At 45.2% G+C, this 15,587-nt stretch overlaps 1 protein-coding gene across 9 annotated transcripts in view; it reads left to right on the forward strand.

Moving 5' to 3' along the window:
• DENND2B (DENN domain containing 2B) overlaps positions 1-15,587 on the forward strand; it is a 176,654-nt gene that overhangs the window by 55,895 nt on the left and 105,172 nt on the right. For 3 of the 9 annotated variants that reach the window (XM_089915191.1, XM_089915193.1, XM_089915195.1), the window contains one exon: positions 9,785-9,873. The gene's annotated coding sequence lies outside the window, so the exon portion shown is untranslated. Of the gene's footprint in view, positions 1-5,625; positions 6,928-6,961; positions 7,122-9,784; positions 9,874-9,893; positions 10,613-15,587 lie in introns of those variants that run through there. The other 6 variants (XM_089915190.1, XM_089915196.1, XM_089915197.1 and 3 more) reach the window with 4 other exon arrangements.

Consider the following 15,587-nt stretch of genomic DNA (forward strand, 5'->3'; position numbering starts at 1 on the left):
TTCTAGGAGTTCCAGAGTACTCCTTCGTAGTTGATACTGATCCATTTTGCTCTTCCATTTGGACCCAGCTGTCCTGAGTTACCAGATGGTGCTACTGCCAGTGCCTTCCTGTTTTATCCATAAGATCAAAGAGATTTTTCTGAAGTCCAGATAAATTGTGTCCTGGAATTCTTTGATATATGTGTGTGCATATGTATGTGTTTATTTATGTGACACATAATATATATCATATGTAAATATATATTATATAAATATGTGTGCATATTATTTTTTAACCCCCCAGACTATTATTTATAGACCACTTACTATCTATTGCTGAGTGTGTTACATATATTATCTCCTTTATTCTCTACTATAATTCCATGTTAACTTTATTAAATAAAAGTAATGACTTTTTTAGCATGACTTTATTTAATCTCCAGTGATCAGTGCTTCCTTCTTTATGTCCTTGCTACTTTTTGTGTTTCATATACTCTGTTCTGGAGTTTTGCCTATGATATTGCTTATTTAATAAATACTTATTGAGCATTTGCTGTGTGTAAAGAAAACACTGCATTATAGCCTGTTGGAAGTTCAAAGATGAATAAGAAATGGTCCTTTTGCTCAGAAGAGCTTATATGTGATTTAAAGTATGAAGGCATAAACAATGGCTTAGTGGGGGGGGGGGGGAAAGGGAAATCAAGAAAGCACACTAAAAGAGAGTCCTGAGTGTGAATGGAACGCTGAAACTAGCCCACCTACAAAGTTCTAAATGGAAATCTTTAGGAGACAGGTTCTAACATGTTACAACCTGTTTACAAAACTGGAAGGTATCCATTTGACTGATGGTTTTAAGTCCTATCCCACACTTTGTTGGAGTGTCCGCTTGAGTTTGAGGGTGAGGAGAGGCAGACCTGAAAAAATGGTCCACTTTTGCAATCTTTCATTTTAAAAATATTATTAAAATATAGAGTATATGTTTTTTATATGTACAGTATAAATGTGAGTATTCATGTATCTACCACCCAGCTTAATACAGAAAACATTACCATTAGCTTTGAAATCTCCTATGTACCCTTGCCAATAATTGCATTAATTTTAGAAAATAAATATATGTTAAATTGTAGAAGTAAAACAGTAACCGTGTGGCATATGTAGAACTTAGTAAGAAGGAAAAAATTGCTAATGTGGTTACTGTTTTGGTATAATTTCCTTTTTTGCTTGTATGTGTTTTCTACATTTTAATATAGTTATAACTTTGTTATGCAAAATTAGCATTGTCTGATACTGTTAAAGTCTTCACAGTCACTTTTTAAATAAATAATATGTGTATGTATTGCAAATTCAAAAGGTACAAAAAGATGTACGGTGAAAAGCAAATCTTCCTCCTACGTTCTTTCTCTTTTCTTTCCCTAGAGCCAATCACTGTTGCCAGTTTGTGGATTATAGTCATTTCTTTTAATGGCTGCACAATTGTCCATCTAGTGCAGTGTTTCTCAGACTGCAGGTCATCATTAGTGGGATGGGGAATCAATCTAGTGGGGCTCTACAAGCTTTGCTTGTTTCCTTAATGAAATAGATTAGGGTAGAAAATGGCAGCGAGCATCACACATAGTAAAGATAAGTATTGTTTGCAGAAACTTTTTGGTTCAGTTTTGTATACATACACACGTGCACACACGCTCTCTCATACATGCACATTCTGTATTACTATATAAAATTTATTTTTTAGTATGGGTAGTGGTCAAAAAACACTTGACATTTACCAATTTAGTAATGACTCACATGGAGTTTGTTTCTAATTTTCATTATTATAAATAATGCTGGGAACATGCATTTTTTTCCCTCATACTTGGGCATTTTATTCTTAGGACAGCTTCCCAGAAATGAGGCCACTGAGTCACAGGATATGAGCATTTTAATTGATCTAGCCAAGATGCTTTCCAAAAGCTATATCCCATTTACTATTTAATAAATGCCATCTGTACTTGGTTCAGGATAGGTTATCTTTATTTCAATACAGACATTTTTTCTGTGCATTATATATGTGGCATATATATATATATATATATTTATTTATTTAACAAAATGGGATAATTACTTTTTCTCCAAGTAATATAAACTGAACACTGCCCATTTTACTAAATATTCTTCTACAGCTGTTCTTCTTATTCTGGGGAAGCTTTCCTTGGAGGTAGGGTTTGAAGGGTGGCCACTCTTGCTTCTCAAACTTGAGTCATTCTCACCCATGTTTATGATATGTACCATATATACTTTTATTTATTTATCTTTAAATTAGCTTTTATAAGACTTTTTATTTTTAAATAATTTTAGACTTGCAGAAAGTCTGCAAAGATAGTACAAAGTCCCCTAATCTAACATAACTATGGTATACTTATCAACTAAGAAATTAACGTTGGTATATTGTGAACTATAGCCTTAATTGTATTTCATTAGTCTTTCCCATTAAGGTCCTTTTTCTGTTCCAGGGTGGAATCCAGGATCCCACATTACATTTAGGTGTTGTGTCTTAGTCTCCTCCAGTCTATGGCAATTCTTCCATCTGTCCTTACCTTTTATGACCTTGAGACTTTTGAGGAGTACTGGGAAGGTATTTTATACAATGTCCCTCAAGTTGGTTTGTTTGATGTTTTCTCATAATTAGATTAAGGTTATGGATTTTTGGGAAGAACACCACAGAAGTGCAGTGCCCTTCTCATTGCTTCATGTCAGGGGTAAATGATGTCAGTGTATCTTATTACTAATAATGTTAACTTTGATCACTTAGTGAAGGTAATGTCTGCCAGGTTTCTCCACTGACAAGTTCCCTGTTTCTGCCTTTGTAATTAATATATATTCTGAGAGAGATACTTTGAGGTTGTGTAAGTATCCCATTTCTCTTTAAATGTTTACCCACTAATTTTAGCAAAACAAAACTAAAAGCAAACAAAAAACATATATACCTTCTTTAGCATTGGTCTACTCAATGACTTCAGTGAAAATGGAGTTAATAGCTGGTTATCTTTTTTAAAAAAATACACATTAAGATAAATACAAGAGCATTAAAAAAATTTTTAAATGTTCTTATACCACTTGTAATCATCTTGTATATATGTACCACACCTTGAAAACCTTGGACCACCCTGAGGTGCTAAGCACCAAATGGTTTAGGTTCTGTGGTGATATTGTTGATCCCTTATTTGTTAGATCGATTAGTTGGTTGGTTTCTTTAGTTCATATGTTAAAAATTTATTAATTGTACTCGGTACAGAACCCTAAACTAGGCTTCAGAGTTAAGACATAGGCTAGTAGGAGAAATGAGCTGGATAAGCCTTGGTGCACTAAAATATGAGCTAAATATCACTAAAATATGAGCACGGCAGATGCAGGAGCAGTAGACTGTCCCAGGGAGTACAGGGGGTGGAGGTAGAGAATCCAGTCCAACCTGGGAAAATAAGGGGAGACAGTATGGAGGAGGTGATATGGCTGGACCCACATTTCCCACAGCTTTGCCCAGATCTTATTCTAAGGGATACTCCTTTCTGAGGCTCAAGGTGTTTTCTTGGTTATATCATGGAAAAGCTGTTTGAGTGCACATTCCTCTTATTCCTCCATCTCCTTTTCCTTCGCTTTGCACCCTACCTGAAGCTTTAGTCATGACGGGTAAGATCTTGGTTGAGCTTGGAGTTCTGAGCCAAGTAAACATGAGAAGCCCATTCTGGAAGGGTAAATGGGGCTTCTAGAGGGGGTCTGGGATACTGCCTCCTTGGTCCAGTTGTTCCTGGCCCCAAGACTGTGTTTATGTGGCCCAGTGTTAAAATGCTTGGACTTAACAAGGGGCAGTGGTCAGGGGCCTGTGGATTTGAGAGAGTCCAGAAATTAGCCCATATATACACTCTATGACAGATACTCTGAGGGACTGGATCAAGGCACTGAGTACCTTGTGTCCTGGGGATCTGAACTTTGAGCCTCATATTGAGGGTTGTGAGCCAAGTGGAGGTGGACTGGGGCCGGAAGGCTGGCGCACAGAAGGAGAGTGTGCTCAACCCAGCATGAAGATGTCCAGTAGCCGCTTCACCACAGGGCAGTGGGATCTAGGATAATTATAGGCTGAGCCCACACTTTCTGAGTTCAGAGCCTCAGGGTTGGAGGGGAGTAGGTGGGAAAAGGGTCGGAGGCAGGTGGGATTAGGTTAGGAATAAGGACCTGGAAGAATTTCCTACCATAAAATGCCAGGACTTGAGCAAAGAATCGGTATTTCTCTGTTTTCCCAGGAAGGCTGTGAAGCAAAGTATGTGTAGCAGTGGCCAGCGCACTGGAGGTCCTGCCAGCTGTGGCTCCCAGGCAGAGGAGGGCTGGAATTGCCATCTGGAGGAACGCGTTTGTTTTGTTGATGCAAAGGCCCTGGTAGAGCCCATGAAGAGACTGCTTGATTGGCAGTAAGCAGATTGTCTTCCAAGAGAACTTCGTTAGATATTGCCAGTGCTTCTGCTTTGTAAAGGCTGCTTTGTCTCAGACTGATGGCTAGGAGTGAGTCCCTGGCAGAGCTGCAGTCTTCTTCCAGGCACTTCCCAGGCCATTTCCTAATTTCCCCACCCTGTGTTTGGTGCCTTTCTTCTCTTAGGCCAGCTGCTTTTAGGCAGGGAGTCTGAATCTCCCATCTTTTCCTCTAGGAAAGGTTGCCTTATGTGGTGATGGTCTTCTTCTATCTGATCCCGAGCAGATGACTCCAGAGCCCCATGGGGTTCTGCTGAAAGGATTAGATGGAGGCTCTGTAGCTCCTGAAACAAGATGTCTTTCTGCTGCTTTGGATTCATTCAGAAAGCAAGGGGACTAGGTGACTAGGATAGAACCACGGATCTGGGTGACTGCCAAAGAACAATGCAGTAGAACATTGAAGCTAGAAGGGACCATTGGAGAACAGCTAGTTCCAACAGCCCAATACCCCTCTCATTATATGCAGGAAAAAGTGGAGGCCCTGTGGGGGACAGGGACTTGCTCAGGATCTCACCGCCCTGTAACCAGGACCTGGACTCCAGTCTGATGACTCTTTTCTCTACTCCTGAATTTTTAGTTTTTCCCTTCTTAACCACATTGCCACTAAGAGGTAGAAAAGGAAAATTGTAAAGTCCTGAAGAGCTCTTGTGTAATTTTAAAGACTGCCTACTCACATGGCAACCAGAGCCCAGTGTAGGAAAATGGGCAGGACACATGGGTAGAACTGGGTGTCTTCAGTGGACATGCTGCTGGACCCCAGTCTGGTGGGCACTGGGAGCTAGGCTCCCTAGAGGCATCTGAAGTTATACTGCATCTCTTAGGCATTCTAGGATCCAGCCAGTAATATTGAGATAACAGCTTTCTTTTCTTGAATTCCAATGATCCCAAAGTAAGGAGTGACTTTAAAAGATTTATTCTGCTCCTGTGTTTTCAGATTTGGCATTTCAGTTTTTAAAGGGGTGAGAAAAGACTATAATCTCTTCTAGTGATCAAATCTAGAACCTAATGATCATATACACACATATATATTAAAAAAAAATATATATATATATAATTTTTTTTTCTTCTCTTGAATTTGAGTGGATAGACTATGTAAGGCTATCCACTCAAATTCCCCCATCTAATGGAGGGGGCAGCTGTTTCTGTGGGTTTTTTTTTTAAAGAGTCTTTTAAAGTGTTTCATTTATTGAACACATTAATTGGTTGCCCACTCTGAATGAAATATGAAAGTAGATAGACTTCAAGGGGCTCACAACTGTGGGGGAGAGGGAGTGCAAGTAGCAGTGATAAAATGATATAAATACCATGATAAAGGCATCCTAAACTGCTGTGGGCTTGCAGAGTAGACAAACAGATCCTGCCAGGAGATCAAGAAATATTTCACAGAGGAGGTGATGACTGAGTTGGGCCTCGAAGGCCATTTGGTTTTGCTAGTTAGGGAAGGAGAGGCACTCAGAAAAAGGTAACAGTGTGAGCAGCTTGGGGGTAGAGGAGAAATGCAGTTTTCAGAGCACCAGCTGGCGTATGATGGTTGTGCCTGTAATGGAGTGGTGGTCGTGGGGGAGTGTGGCAGGAGAGGAAGCCAGAAGGGATTTCAGATTTTGGTGGCCATGTCTGTCACGGGAGGGGTTTGGGCTTAGGCACACTGATGTTGCTATTATTTAGGCCTTCGTTATTTTTCCCCCCAGACAGTAGTTTTCAGTTTCTTTTTAGTAATGGAAAAAAATTTTTTCAAACAATATTTACACCCATCTCCAAATTATAAAACGTAAGATGACTTTTTAAAGTAAAAGTGTATTTTCTGTAAGCACAGTGACCTGCACAGTGGAGGTGAGAGAAAACATTTTTGTCCTTGAATGGAGCTGACCCGGGAGAGCCTTCTCATCTGTGGGCGTTGAGCCATTCCTGCATCCCACTTGGTTTGGCAGTGACACTGGTGCTGGAGTGCCTGTGAGTGGGCACTCTGGGACTGGGAAAGGCTGTAAAACCCTGGAGCGCGTCCCCGGAAGAGTGACCTTACGAGGAAAGTTCTGGGAAACAAACCACAGGGAGACTTTACAGGAATTTTTGGTTGAGCCCACAGGCCAGGCACATGAGGAAAAGACATGTAATTATAGTTTGTAAGTCTATGAAAAGATACAATGAGTGACGTGAAATGGCTGTTCTAAGTTTCTTCTTCCTGTTGGACAGGAAGAAAGGGGGTTTTATGCATTCATTCAGCAGATTTTTATTGTGTGCCAGCTATGAGCTGAGCCCTATACTAAATGCAGAGAATATGGTGGTTAGCAAAACTTTCAAGGTTCCTGCTCCTAAGGAACTCAGGGGGGAAGCAAGTAATCGCACAAATGAGCAATTGCAGGTTATGGTAAGTGCCATGGAGGATGAGTCCTCATTTAGACTGGAGGATCGTGAAAGACTTCTCTGAGGAGGTGAGAGGCAAGTTGAGGCTAGGTGAGTAAGATTCAGCTGGGTGAAGACTAGGGTGTGGGGGAGTGTCCCAGGCAAGGGGAGCAGCCTGGAGAAGATCTGACACTTTGGGAAACTAAAAGGAGGCCTGTGTAGCTGGCACCCAGAGCGGGAGGGCAGGAAATGTGCTGAGAGGAGAGGAGGCTGGAGAAAGATCATGCTGGGCCTTATAGGTCCTGGTAAGAATTCAGATTTTATCCTAAATGCAGTGGGAAGCCATTGAAGTGTGCTAAGCAGGAAATGACATGGTTTGGTGTAAAAGGGTGATTCAGACAGCTCTGTGGAGAACGGAGGTGTGAGGGCAAGAGTGAAAGCTGGGGCAATTAGGAGGTTTGCGCAGTGGTTAAGGGGAAAGACTGGGGTGGCAATGGAGGTGCAGAAAAACGGACAGATAAAAGATAAATCTTGGAAGTAGAATTATTTGGAGTCGGTAAGTGGATTGGCTGCGGGGAGTGTGAGGTAGGGATGTGCAAGGATATCTCCTGGGTTTCTGGCTGAAGTCTGCATGTGGGCCTCCCAGCAGATACTAGACCACATACGGCTGTAAAAGCCCTATCCTTCCGGAAAGGTCAGGTAGGATTGATCTGAATCCAGCCTTGCAGAGGCAGCAGAAGGATTCAGCTGTCCTTTTGCTCTGCCCAGTTCAAGGAGCTTATACACAATAGCAGCACCCAAGCAGCGATTTCAGTTCTCCCACTAACGCGGCCCTTACTATGTCCCTACCTGGTCCCCCCAGGGGAGGGCCCTAAGGAACCGCTGTAACCCCGGTGTGCCACTAGGGGGAGCATGGCCTGCATTCTGTGTCTGGTCTGGAGGGCTTTTTGAAGTTCGCATTACTTTAGAGACTGACTTGTATCAGCTTTAGTACTCAACTTTGTCCCTTCATGCTGCTTAGAAGAATGCCTGACATATGGTAGGTGCTCAATAAACATTAGTTGGTATTAATATTATAACTGTGACTATTGTCTTATTGTAAAAATGAATGAGCATCACCTCTGCTTTCTCATCATGGAGACTGGGCAAGTGGAATGTGCATTTTGGGCATCAGGAGCAGAGCAGAGGGCTGCCTGTTGGGAATGGGATGGGGGAGAAGTTTAGTGATTTGATGGTATTGCCCTTGCTGTTTCATCTTGTCTTCCTTTGCAGATGGGGGTGGGGGACACTAGGGCCTATGAGGAATTCCTGAGTTGGTACTTGGGTCAGGGTATTGGGTTGGGTATTTCTAGTAGGTGGTTGAGTATACCCTCTTTGAAGCTCTGATTGCTTCACTGAAGCAAAAGTGCCCCCCACTTAGGGTTTGTGCCATTCTGTTATTTCCTGTTGTATTTTGTGACACACCTCCTACCTTACCTCCTGACATATATTTACCTTTTAAACTTGACTGAATTAAAATCTTGTTTTAAGAAATTTGTGGTATATTGGACATTAGTGAAAAACACAGAAATTCTGCAAGGGATCTCAGCCTTAAAGATTCCATCAGAATCTCTCTAGCACGGTTTTAGGAAGCAACATTGAAAAATGTCTTCCTTGAGCCTCAGGGGCCTCTTCTTGGGGGCAAACCAACTGCCCCAGGTTTTTGTTTGTTTGTGGTGAAGAGCAGCTGAGATGAAGTTCTTAGCTCAGTGCCTGATTGAAGGAGAATGCTTTCACACACATCTTTTCATGCTCATCCCAGCCCTGTCACTTGCCCAGGGGATAGGTTTTATAGGTGGAAACTGGGAGGCTAGGTGATTTGCCCAGAGGCACATGGCTGATGTGGAGCCTGGCGCTGCCTGATCTTCTGACCCCTGCTCTGTCTGGTGCTCTTGGAACTACTCTGCTTAATATACGGAAGAGGGTTGAAAGGCTTGGCTACTATTTCTAGATCTGTTATCTTCTGGTTCTGTGACCTGGGCCAAGTTATTTGGCCTCGCTTTTAGATTTTTTAAAAAATCTGTTAAATTAGTATGATAGTACCAATCCTAACTGTGGGTCTCTTGGGTTCAGCAGATGAGCCAAGATTTGTAAGAGTACTTTGGAGAAGTGTAAGGTAATTTATAGCTATAGGGCAGGACTTTTTTCCTCTAATCTGTGCACCTGTATGTTTCACATCTCATAGAGGCTATCGTAGAGCCTTCAGGCTAAAAGATGATAGTAGGGCCTATTTGATCACGACTCAGAAGGAGTCTCTATCTTCCCCAGGGAACCCAGCCTTGTATCTCATAACTGGCTGTCAAAAAAACTGTTAGTTTGTAAGATCAGATGGCAGTGTACCTTAGAGGAAAGTACCAGACTAGGGGGCAGTGGACTGGTCTCTACTGTTAGTTCTTCGACTGCCAAACTGGCTTTGTGACTGTGGACTAGATATTTGATCCCTCTGAGCCTTAGTTTTCCCATCTATAAAATGGTGATAATGCTATCTATCCAGTATACTTCAAAAGGTTTTGGGGATCGAACAAAATAGTGCATGTAAAAGAATATTACAAAGCAGAGGACTTCCCTGGTGGTCCAGTGGATAAGACTCCGTGCTCCCAATTTAGGGGGCCCGGGTTTGACCCCTGGTCAGGGAACTAGATCCCACATGCCACAACTAAGACCCGGCACAGCCAAATAAATAAATATTTAAAAAAATATATTACAAAGCAGAAATATGCATCGGGGGATTACGCTTAGAGGGCCTGCTGTGTCCCAGGCACTGTGCTAGCTCTTTAACAGCACTGATATTATTTCTGGCCATGACGACAGCTCACAGAAAGCCTGGGCTTTAGGCTGTATTTGTATCACATTTGTTGCTTGGGCTGTGACTCTGACTTGCCCAGGACACTTACTGGACCTGACCTGGTGTCTTTCCTCTCCATTGCAGGAAGATGAGAGACTGCTTTGGCACCAGCACTAGTACCATGAGTCCCTGCACTGGTTAAAGCCATCACCACGGCCTGGGCAGGCAGCAAGGTAAGAAGAGAGGCCAGTCCAGGCGAGCTCCAGGGAGGTGAATGCATTTCCGCCTCAGCTGCTGCCGGGGAAAATCCCAAGCGCACAAACAAGTCGAGGCAGTGCATCTGGGTCCTCCTACCCTCCCCTCACTCCAGGACCCAGAGGAAGGGCTTGCTTCCCCTCCAAGTGTTCCAGCTAGCTCCCTCCCCCCCTGACCAGGACTCTTCCAAGTTATAAAAAAATGAGACACTGGTGGGGAGCAGAACAAGTCCACTCACTGTCTTCTCCCTTCTCCCCTCTGAGCTGTTGAAGCGAGTTCCCAGGAGCAGCCCAGAGCCCTTGTCTGACTGGGAGGGAGGTAGGAGGAGTGGAATGCGTGCAGAGACCGAGCTGATCAAAAGACAGTGCTGTTTCGTGAAAGCCTCCCAGAACTGAGGGAGAGAGAGGGAGACAGCGAGGGAGGGGTCGGGGGAGAGAAAGGGAGGGAGAGAGAGAAAGGGAGGGAGGGAGGGAGAGATCGGGAGCGAGCGCTGGCGAGAACAGGGTCTCCATGACGACTGGCCTGGCCGGCCAGCAGTGCTCCGCTCATTTGGCTGGAAGGAGCGCCACGAAAGGTCAGAGGAAGGAGCCGTGGGAAGCTCGCAGCAGGTATCCGAGCCGGAGCGAGTGGATTTGGGGGCCCTGGGCTCCCTAACAGACTGTGGTGTGAGCCAAACTGCTGAGAATGGAGTGGGCAGGAAAGCACCGGGACTTTCAGGTAAGGTCAGCTCCGGGCTTGGATTGTTTTTCCTCCTTTCCTGGCCAGTCTTGGGCTGTTTTCTGGGAGGCAGGCAAGTGTCTGTACTCTGTGCTCGGGGTTTGGGGCTCAGGAATGATGTCATGCTCCAACAGTTGGATTCTATTAGCTTAAGGAGGAGGGAAACAGCCAATTTTCTTGACTTTGCAGATCTAGCTGATCTCACTCTTACTGAACCTGAGGTGTTTAGACTTCACTATAGGAATCATCATCTCACTTTTATTTAGCACAAAGTCTCAGGATATTTTACAGGAAGGGTCTTTTATGTAGAAAAATGAGTTATCATCACTCCAGCATTGTGTTTGTAGTTCTTACGTGGAAACTCCAGTGTCTTTTGAGTGGCTTGGTTTGTTCTAGTGAACACTGTCTGTTTTGTCTCTTGGTGCTATGTCTGACCTAATGAAAAAAAAAAAGCTAATTAACTCAGCTGGGAGCCTGTGGTGAGCTCCAAGTCTCTCCGGAGTAGTTATTAGGACAGAGGGACTGTCCTAGGGATATCTGAACCGGGGTCGGTCTCTCTCTCTGGCCCCCAGGTAGCTTGGTAAGAAGCAAGCTGTCCTCCTTCATTAATAAAGTCCATCACAGGCTTTCCTTAGAAAATACATGGGGTGGAGGCAGGTGGTGTCTGGGGGCTGGGGGACCTGCAAAGAGGTTTTTCTTATCCAGATATCTCAGAGTGAGCTGCTGCTAAGAGCTAGGTTACCTGAGGAGACATGAAGTGCTGTGGTTGTGCTGAATGGATTCCTTGGTTAATATTTTAACCAACTCTCAGGGCATGCAGTGTCCATGCCGCACGCCCCTTCTACACTGTCCTGTGTTTCGGTAAAACTTGTTCTGACCTAGAGGACTAGTGTGTGGTGAACTCATTGTGGCCTAGGAGAGGAGACTGTTCCAGAAAGGCACTTTCATAGGTGATGAGGTAGCTAAGGTTGTCAGTGATCTTATCAGGAGGGTTAACGCAGTGGACACTCCCTGCAGTGGAGACCCATCGGGATGTGCTTCCACTTCAGCCATGTTATATCTTAAACTTACTGCTGGGCCTCAGGAAACTTGGTGGGTGCCTTTGGTTTCTCTGTGGGATGAGGGAACAGCTGCCATCCTGGCTCTTTGGTTTTTCTTCTTGAACTTTCTGAACAGAATGTCTTTTGTACTCTGGCAAACAATGAGGGGGGCCTTCTGATTAACTTCGGGTCAGCTTGCCAATGAAAGCACTGGCCATGTCTCCAAGCGGGCTCCCTGAATGTGGACATGTGTACATCATTGTTGTGGCCCGAGGCTCCATAAGGGTGAACTCCATGGCCCTGGACCTCAGACGGGCCGCTTCTAAAGTGATGCCTCCTTTCACTGTACTCCAGGGCTCCTCTGCTTGGTTGACACCTCGATCAACTGGGGGGATGTGGCATGGCGCTGTTGGCTGGGACTCAGGTTGGGGGATGTGAAGAGGAGGCCTCTCTGAGTCAGTGGCCCCTTCGGCGGACAGCGCAAATCCAGGATCTCAGTTCTTCTCTACTCGTGTGGATGTGTTTGGGCAGCTCCTCCAATTTTATGGCCCCCGCGCATGTGAAGAGGGCTAGCGGATGATCTTTCTTTTGGTGTAGCAGAATGAATAATGGATTTGGGTTTAGGAGACGTGAACCATGGCCAGGTTCTGCTACTTACCATAAAGGTAGCCATGGGCAAGACCCTCAACCTCTACGACCTTCAGATTTATTGGCTGTGAAATGGGGATAATGATAATAGCTCCTTCATAGGACTGTTGCGGGGAGCAAATGAAATAATTTCCATGAAAGTAGTTTTAAACAAGTCAAGTCCTATATGATGTAAGATGTTATGAATTGACACTTGACGGATGGTCCCTCTCTCTTCTGGAAAGTCACTTTGTTCTGGTTTTCCCATTTATAAAGTCCCTTCTTCTCTTTTGCATTTATAAATAAAAATGAGAAAATCCTTTTAAAACTTCTTCAAGATGTGAAAAGAAACAAATAGTGCTTTCTTTGGGTTGGGAAGTTTAGTGATGTTCACTGTAGACTTTGAGCCATAAATGATCCTTCAGAGATGAAGCTTTCCTTGGGTCACCTGACTCACATGTTTTAGTATGGAGGAGAGGGATTCCAAGAGACCCTTTGCTTTTCCCACAGCTGCCTGGCGCTTACGGAGTCATAGATTTTAGAAGCTGGAAGAGAGGCTACTGGTTGCCAGGGCTGTTTCCCTCATCCTGTTAGGTTCTGCTGGGGAAACTGTTTCGAGTGAGCAGGGAGGCCTTTCTCCTCTGTTTTGGGTTTGAAAGGCAGGGTTCTAACTGGCAGGAAGTGTTATTGCTCTGAAAGGTCCTTGGGGGCTAGGCAGCTCTTTTAGGAACCTGTGGCTACAGCTTAGAGGGAAATAAGAAAGAAACAAGGAAGTGGGAATTCCAAGGGCAGAGATACTCGATATGCCATGGGACTGTGCAAGGAACAGAATAGCAGGGGAGTGGAGCCTCTGGGCAAGGGCGTCCCAGCTCTGTCCTCAGAGACTCCGGGAGACTCCTGGCATACTAGGTGGGAACACGAGGAGGGGCCGGCACCCCACCTGCAGCCGCAGCTTTTGTTGTAGGGCAAGGGCACACCTGCCAGCCAGGCCCTGGAGTAGTGCCTTGGAAGAAGCCCCTGAACAGACAGACTTTTTTTTTTTTTTTTTTTTAAATAACGGAGCCTTTTTTCCAGGTGAATCTTGTCACAGCAGCCTCTCCAGCCTGAGGGGAAGCTGTCCACAGCTTAGCTTGGGGCTGCAGCTGTTCCCCACTCCTTGTCAGTCCAGTTTCCCAGAGCTGAGTCACAAATCGGATCCCTCCATGTTCCTTAAGGATGAAAAAGTAACATTCCTGTTCTTACTCCCTCTCTCCCCCTTCCTTTACTCCTCTTCCTGCACTTTCTCCCCCTGGGCTCCTTCTCTCTGTAAAATTAGAATAATCAGTTATCCAGGGAAGTTGCAATTCTGAAATACTTTGGAGGACAGGCCAAGGCCGTCCTCAGTTCTGCTGGCTCTGCCCCTGTCCCTGGAATGCAGGGCTTGGGTGTACCATTTGGACGGGCACCACAACTCCAGATATCACAGCCACACTGCTGGCCCGGGACTAAGAGAGGCTGCGCCCCGTCCCCACCTCACCTGATTCTAAGGACTACTTCCGGGAGATAGGAACCTGAGAGAGGTAGAGGGTCCGAGTCCTGGGCTGTCCAAAGCACCTCCCTGCAGGCTGGCAGGACTGAGAGGCTGAGAGCATGTCATCCTGTTGCTTCTCTTAGCTGTTACCTGTCACTGCCCTGGAGACCCCTGATTTCTCATGTTGGGTCCAAGAGAGTTTGCTGAGGCAGCCAAGCAAAGGGAACGTGTGTGTGGAGCCTGGGGGAGGCTGGGCAGCAGCCCTGCACGGCTTTGGCTTGTCTTCCTTCTGTCCCTCCACCTTAGCTTGGGAGAGCAGGCTGTAGGGAGGGGGCCTCGCAGGAACCATGCGAAAGTGGAAAAGGGGCCAGGAGGGCATGGAAGAAAAAAAAATGACCACCTGGCATGGTCTGCAGAGAGTTCTCTTTCTGTGGGAAAACTTGCACGAGTGTGTGGCTTCTTCTGGGGGTGGGGAGGGAGACTGTGCATCTCTTTTATGCTGGGGAGAAGCTGCTCTGTGCACCTGTCCCAATAGGTGGGTGGGGTGAAATGCTGGGTGTATCCATCTGAGGGGAACATGCCATGTGATATTGTCCGATAGAAAACATCCAGGGTCTCTGCTTCTAGCCATGGGCCCTAGAAAACTGGCCTGCATGTGTATGTGTGTGTTGAGGGGAGAGGAAGATGCTGAATGAGTCTAGACTACCTTATTGAAGGATTTCTCCAAAGATCCCTTCTCATTTTTTTTGGCTCAGGTATACTGCTGTTGAGGGGCTGTTGAAATGATCACAATACTCTTCTCTGAAAACTGCCTGAATCTTAGATTGCACTGTCTCTATAAAGGGTGAATTATATGCAATCAGGATATGAAGCCTTCTTAACCAAAGCTGACCTGTTCCTAAGAGTTTGTCATGAAACCACCTGTTTCTCAAAGATCCAGACTCTTTTTCTGTGTGACTTGTCACTGAAGGGATTTGTATGTGAGCTGGAGATTGGCTAATAGGAAGCATCACAGTGGATGAAGGACTATTTGAACCTGGGAAAAAGGAGATAAACATAGGGTTATGGGAGATAAGATCTGAAGCAGTAGGAAGATTACTAGAAGGAACAGGAGAGAGGCCCTGGGAGGGGGATTGAGGAGAGGGTAGTTCTCAGGGACAGGAAGGGTGAAAAAGGGTGTACCTGGGCTGACCTAGGAGGCCTTTGTGATACAGCAGAATGCTGGCCCGCCCCCAGGGGCTCAAAGAGACAGTGTTGTGTAGGTCCTAACAAGCACTGGGAGGGCAGGAGTGGGTGGGGGCGGCTGGCACTGCGGTCAACACCCCTGTTCATTTGCTCTTTGGGCTCAGAGACATCTCTGGTGCCCATATGTTCTCTTGGTCTGTTTACCCATTTAGTCAGTGAATACAGAGGGTCTGGGCCAAGAGCTGGGGAGGATCTAAAAAAGTATCAAGTGTGGGATTTATCCCATATATATATTGTATTACTTGTTGTAGTATAGTTATTTCCTCCCCAGTGTGAGCCTCTGTCCGTGTGACTGAGAAGAAACACAGACCTACTGAAGTTTTAGGTTTTGATGGTAGGGTTAATGGCTATCTCATGCTTTAGACTGGGAAAAAGGAAGAGGGTCTGACTCTTAGACTCTGATTTGAAGCACTGTTTGAGTAATGGGAGAGAGCCCACTAAAGGACTAGAAATAGGAGGAGGGTGTTCGAGGCTTCTCTGACAGTGTCTGACCATGGTGTGTGTGTGCAGGGGGTGGGGAACGGGAAAAGGGAAATGGGAAAATTGGAAAGAA

This window comes from Delphinapterus leucas, chromosome 7 (genome assembly GCF_059928025.1).
Source record: "Delphinapterus leucas isolate spDelLeu-1000000601 "Yukka" chromosome 7, BTC_Dleu_Yukka2, whole genome shotgun sequence".
Lineage (NCBI taxonomy): Eukaryota > Metazoa > Chordata > Mammalia > Artiodactyla > Monodontidae > Delphinapterus > Delphinapterus leucas.